Source organism: Coffea arabica, chromosome 5e (assembly GCF_036785885.1).
Source record: "Coffea arabica cultivar ET-39 chromosome 5e, Coffea Arabica ET-39 HiFi, whole genome shotgun sequence".
Classification (NCBI taxonomy): domain Eukaryota; kingdom Viridiplantae; phylum Streptophyta; class Magnoliopsida; order Gentianales; family Rubiaceae; genus Coffea; species Coffea arabica.
In genome coordinates this window covers 2,102,876-2,109,459 of record NC_092318.1, presented here as the reverse complement: position 1 = coordinate 2,109,459, position 6,584 = coordinate 2,102,876, and the positions used below count along the sequence as shown (strand labels likewise).

Sequence of the window (6,584 nt, the reverse complement as noted above, 5' to 3'; positions counted from 1 at the left end):
CTTTCTTGGCCAATTACATAGCTAACGTTAATCGTCAGCATGCCTTTTATAAAAAAGTATCATATTTAAGATATAGTGAGCTAATGAGTTGTAACTCAATACTCCGATCCACTTTGAGTCCATAAGGACTTTTTCAAACTTAGTTCTCAAAATAGAGTCAAATTTGAATAATATTTTGTGTTTGATAAACTTTTAATTTTGGCTATATCTTGGTTTGATTAGCGTCAAATTAGAATCAGTAGGTCAAAATTTCAGGCTACTTAAACTTGACTCGAGTTCAACTCAATAAAAACTTGTTTGAGCTCAGATTTGTAAATAAAACAAATCAAATTTGAACACAATCTTAACCTTATTAAAATAATCAAACAACTTAAACACTAAAATGTTTACTTTGATCAGACTCGTTTATACCTTCTTTGGTTTAGTGATAAGTGATGAGACAAGAAAATTGACATGGCTATTAAGTATGCACAATATTACCTAATTAAATGTCTTCAAAACCCAATTAAATCTTAGGTTCAGGGCAGCTGTAAGTCCCCCCAAGAACAAAAATATAGCTAGGAATATAACAGTACTGTAGTTGAAGAATTCAACAAACTATTTAAACACTATTTATAATTATGAAAAGATGTTAATGGAAACATTACATTTCAAACAGAACTCCAAGTTTGCTCTGGTCCTCGAAATAAATAATTTCTCCATTCTGCAGCAGCCTACGAATAAGGTTAGGCGAGTACAACAGTAGTCTTTGGTAAAATTAAACCCAAAAATCATACCATTCATGTCTTTGTGTACAGATGTTTGGACTTTCTAGATGCATACCGATTAAGGAATCATCTTAAGTATCAAAGTAACAGTGTTGCTGCTGGGTTTTTTTAATCTTTTTTTCCTTCCAATTGCTGCTGGATTTTCAGAGATTGACTGGTTCGATGCACACTGTAACCCGTAAGGGTCTTGTCAAAGTAAAAAAAGAATTGAAAGAAAAAAGGAAGGGGAAGGAAGAAAGAAAAAATTTGCTTCACTCTCTCTATCTGCTCTTTTTCACCGGTGGGGACAATCAATCTGGCCGTCCGTGCTAGAACCCTACTCAATACAAACGCAGTTCATATAGGAATTTATCGAACATAACCGGGGCAGAAAGAAAGATACCTTCTGTCAAATTGTAACATAATTGAAACCAAAAATATTGCCACTTTGAGTGCTTCCACCTCAATCATGTTTACTACAATCAATTTGCAAAAATAAATTCCATTAAAATAAGAAGAATTACTCTCAGTTTTTTCTTGTCCCCCAAAATCTTCCCCTGACAGGCGTCAAACCTGTGCAATAATAAATACCTGCTTAAATAAATACAAATTCTGTATATAGCGGTAAGCAGGGTCGAATCCACAGGGACTGGGGATAATTTAATTTCTTTTCAAGTTCCAGATATGGGGGGTTTTTGAAAATGATAGTAACTAATTTACTTGGAATAAATTAAAATAAAATAAAATAACTACAACTCAAATAACTAATTATCACAATAAAAATAATAATGGACGAACTCTAGCCAAGAGACAACTTCGGAGATGGTTCACTTAATTTGATCACAGATGCAAGGATTATTCCAGTTACTATCTGATAAATTAGTTATAGTTGTCATACACGCGATAAACAACCAACTCTTCCTCAATTTGTCGATAGCCAAGGTACGACCGTTGACTATTTCTCTAATCAGGAAATAACCCTAGGTACGACCATAGAAGTTCAATTCCCTAATTGCATGAATAATTAGAAGAGCCTAATTCTAACCAATCAACACGCTACGAGGGTCTCTTGAAGTTAGCCTGTCTATCTCCCTGACACAAACCCAATCATGCCAGTTGCCACCAGTTTAGAATAATTAAACAATTACGGATTTAACTACCCTAATTGGCTTCAGGTTAATGAATTAATCTAGAATCCGGGCCCTGGATAATCGAATAATAAAACAACCATATGAACATAAAGCAGAAGATAGACAAATACCAGTGAATAATGAAAATAAATAAAAACTAATTCGATCTCACAAATTTAGTAGAACCAAATCCTTCGTTGTTCTTGACTAGACAAACTTAGCCACGCCTCATGAGAAAATCTTCAAGTAATTCCACTGAGGTCCAGGCCATCAAAAGAGCCAAGAAAGAAACAAAACTAAACTACGCTAAAAGCTAAGCTAAAACTATTGATTGATAAGAGTTCTCTGCACGTTTGTCTCCCTTTTTAAAGCCAAAAGGAAGTCTAATGCTATCTCTAGTGGTCCCCACACCAAATTCAAAGTCTTGTACGTTTCTTTTCCTAGAGTCCAGATGACTCATGCTTCTTATCCGTGGTCCCCGCACATGTGGACAAAGCCTCCCAAGTACTTGTTGTTCCAAGTCTCTCTAAGTTGCTTTCTTTGAAAAGCCCAAATGACTAAATGCCTTGCACTAGCTTGTGGTCCCCACCAACTCAAGGACCTAAAGGTTGAAGCCCTTAGAAGTCTGCATTTTTCCATACAAGTCCCTCCTTTTTGGTAATTTTCTGCTTCACTCCTGAAATTGATTCCAAATACCAAATATGAGTAAATATCAGCAATTAACACAATATTTGTCAGGGATAGAAGGGGAAATCAATAATAAATTTACTAACAAATTATACCCTATCATCCCCCATCCTACAACATCTTGACGGATGATGGCTAACAACCTCAAATCCAGAGACGCCGAATAATGGCTGGGATTGATGAATGAGAGGCATGCTAGTGGACAACAAATTGACTCAATTAAAACATGGCTAATTTTGCAAGGACGTAATAAAGAAGGAATGGTCCCAAAATTCTACGAAAACGATAGGAAGGACTGGTCCTAAAATTCTGTGGAAGCACAGTAATTTACAATGGACTGGTCCTAAAATTTGATTGAAACAGGACAAGAATAGTCACAATCAGGGTGTACGTCAATCTACGTCACAATCTTCAGAATGGGATGCAGCGCGAAGAAGATGTGTATACATCCATATTCAACATCTTTACTCGAAAATTGTGGATCCCGGGTGTTCGAGTGAACTCTTATTCATCAAATTTCGTAAACAATTTTGTGGCCTAGTCAAAATTTCACGCTAGGATGTTTTAGTATAAGATGCACTTGAGTGAAAAGAGAAGGTTTCTTTAGACCTACTCAGCATCAATTTTGATTTACTTGTTTTGGGCAATTACATAATCAACCCAACCTTGTTAATTGTCGGCCTGGATGGAGAACCCTTAGAATATTAATTAACATATTATCATGCACTACAAAATTCAGAAGTTATAAATAATGAGATAGACCTAATATATAGATGTTCCAATCAATTGGAGAGTTGATATATGATGACAAAGAAAATTGTTGTGGCTATATAATCCACGAGTAGTTTGAGAAATTGAGTCTACCTAAATATTTTTCAATTCGAGTTAGAATATGTTAGGGTACTTTTGAGACTGCCAAGAACGAAATGTGGAAAGATGTATACTTGAGATGATGAACATAAAAGATGTAGTATTGTTAATTGCATATTCTCTATGAACGTGGATACTTGAAGCATTTATCTAAAGGGAAAATTCCATAAACCTTCTTTGAGGTTTCTGACAGTTTCACTTAATATCCCTTAATTTTAAAAAATATCACTTGTCACCCCTCCTTTTGTCTATTTGTAACATTGTCAATCCATTTCAAAATATATTATTAAAAATTCATCACTAGATAGAGAAGATGTTTAATTTCAAAAGTACCCTTTATTATCCTACCCTTTTTTTTTCAAAATTGAAAGCACATAATAAAAGGTTGAAAATAAAGAGAAGCTATGTAAATGTACAATGTTGATAGAATCAATATAATAGCGATAATTTAACATATAAAAAATTGTTTTAGGAACAAATTCAAAGAATTTTCAAGCCTGAAAAGATTATGCCTTCATTGTAAAGTGTTTTCAATCAATTTGAGCAGTTTTTCAAAATTTTAGAATTTTCTAAAATAGTTTTCTAGATAGATGGCCAGAAAAAAAAAAAGAAACAACGTTATTGTTTACAAACTCATTTGAGCTTTTCTCAAAGACCAAAAATTATTCTCTTAATTTAAAGAGTTTGTGGATGAATTTAAAGATTTATGATTGTGTACATGTTTTTTGGATTTCTTAATTTTTTGTCCAAACCATTGGCTTGAAAACTCGAAAAGGATAAAATTCTTAACTATATAATTTATTTGAGGTGCTTTCAAGGTACAAAGTGTTTTTTTATTCTATAATTCTAGAATAAATTTTATGATTTTTCTTAATTATTTAGAATTTTAAAATTTTATTATAGACTAATGACACAATTTATTAATATTTCTTTCAACCTTGTTAATACCTTGTAATTCCTAACAAAAAACCATATCAGCCAAATTTTCAAAAGTTAAGGAATTAACTAGATTTGTTATGAAAACAAAATTGTTCACAAGTAAAGGTCAATATTGGAATGAAAACCTATTTTCTATCCACTCCCGTTTAGCAAATGAGTTTTTTGGGTGTTTGTTTAAAATTTTACTGTAACTTACTATAAAAGCTGTAGCAAAAAATTTTTGAACTGAGTAAATTTTTGGGTATTTTGAAGTGTATAGTTTAAAAATTTTGAGAAATTTTTTGAGGTTACTATAGTTAAAGTCATTTAAAAACTTATATAAGACAAATTTGGCCAAAAACTTGTTTGCCAAACAGATCCATATATTGAAATGGGTTGACAATGATACAAAAAGTTTAAAATAAAGGAGACAAGTGATGTTTTTCCAAATTTAGAAGTGCTAAATGATATTGTCACAAATTTCATGGGAGGTTTCTGAAATTATCCCTTATCTAAAACGGATATTCTTTCAATTCATTTAGACTATATACTGAATAGTGTGTACTTCAGATGGAATTCATCTATAAAATGGTCATTCTCCTGGCAACCAACATACGCAAAAGCAAAGAAGAAAAAATACATAAATGAAAAAAAAAAGAATGGATTTTTCCTTGCAGCCACTGTTCCTAGCAATAATGTCCCTGCTGATGATATCTTCGTTGACCAGGTCCTCAGAAGGCGCTGGAATCGCGACCTACTGGGGCCAAAATGGTAATGAAGGAAGCCTGGAAGAGGCCTGCCTTAGTGGCAACTATGACTATGTAAATATTGCCTTTCTGGTATCCTTTGGCAGTGGCCAAACACCGGAACTGAACTTAGCTGGCCACTGTATCCCGAGCCCATGCACCTTCCTGAGTTCTCAGATACAGGTTTGCCAGAGCCTAGGCATCAAAGTGCTCCTTTCTCTTGGTGGAGGTGCTGCCGGGACAGGAAGAGGACCAATCCTGGCTTCTCCCGAGGATGCTCGCGATGTTGCAGCCTACCTCTGGAACAATTATTTGGGCGGTCAATCAGACTCTCGCCCACTTGGTGATGCTGTTTTAGATGGTATAGACTTCGACATCGAATATGGATCGAACCTGTACTGGGATGATCTCGCCCGGGCACTCTCGGGATACAGCACTCCAGAGAGAGGTGTACCTATCTGCAGCACCACAATGTCCCATTCCTGACAATTATCTTGACACTGCTATCAAAACTGGCCTCTTTGACTACGTGTGGGTGCAATTTTACAACAATCCTTCATGTCAGTATACATCAGGCGATCCCAGTAAACTCTTTGCCAGTTGGGATCAATGGGCTTCCTAAACAGGGGTTAATAAATTATTCCTGGGATTACCTGCAGACCGTCAAGCAGCATATAGTGGCGGTTACATCCCACCCCAAGAGCTAATTGATCTGGTTCTTCCCTATGTCGAGAGCTATTCCAAGTATGGAGGGGTCATGCTTTGGAGCAGATACTGGGACCAAAACTACAGTTCAACAATCAGGCCTTATGTTAATAGTGATCCTCTGACTTATACAACCAAGTCCGTGAAAAAATCCCATGCTGTAGCATGAGTTCCTCTCATTTTCTGCCGCGAGATGAAATGTAGTCCTGGCTGCTTATGCCAGAGATCAATCTACTAATGAATAATGGGCTATGAGTTCCAAGATCGATCAAAATGTTCAGTAAATTTCTTCCCGTTTTAACCGCGCTCTCTCTCGAATGTAGCCCTTCGATATGCAAATAAACTCTTGCATGCTCATCAAATTTCATATACAATTTTGTAGCCTACAGAGAAGTTTACACATGGATGTTTAAGTATCAGATAAGCTTGGGCGAAGACCAAATTTTGTGTACTACTGAAACATGGAACAAGATTTCAATCCCATACATAACCTCTAAAATCACATACAACTATAATTTTTGCTTCTTTTTTTTTTTTCCTTGGATGGTATTAAAAGGTGAACAATTTGTCTGCCTCACAATCTCTTCCGGTCAGTGCAAGTCACTTTGAGACTTGTGACAATTTCACTAACCTCCCTCTTCTTAGATTTGGTCTAATGATTTCAGTGTATTTGGTATACATTGCCTTCTCATGGCCTACAACAAAGGGATAACAATCGAAGGGCTTTCGTTTTTATTAATTTTTTTGGAGTACAAATTAATTTCTCATTAGCATGTTATGAA

The 6,584-nt window shown here is 35.2% G+C and overlaps 1 pseudogene; it reads left to right on the top strand.

Moving 5' to 3' along the window:
• The first annotated feature begins 4,987 nt into the window (after positions 1–4,987).
• On the top strand, positions 4,988–6,253 carry LOC113722667 (acidic endochitinase-like; annotated as a pseudogene).
• Positions 6,254–6,584: the final 331 nt, after the last annotated feature.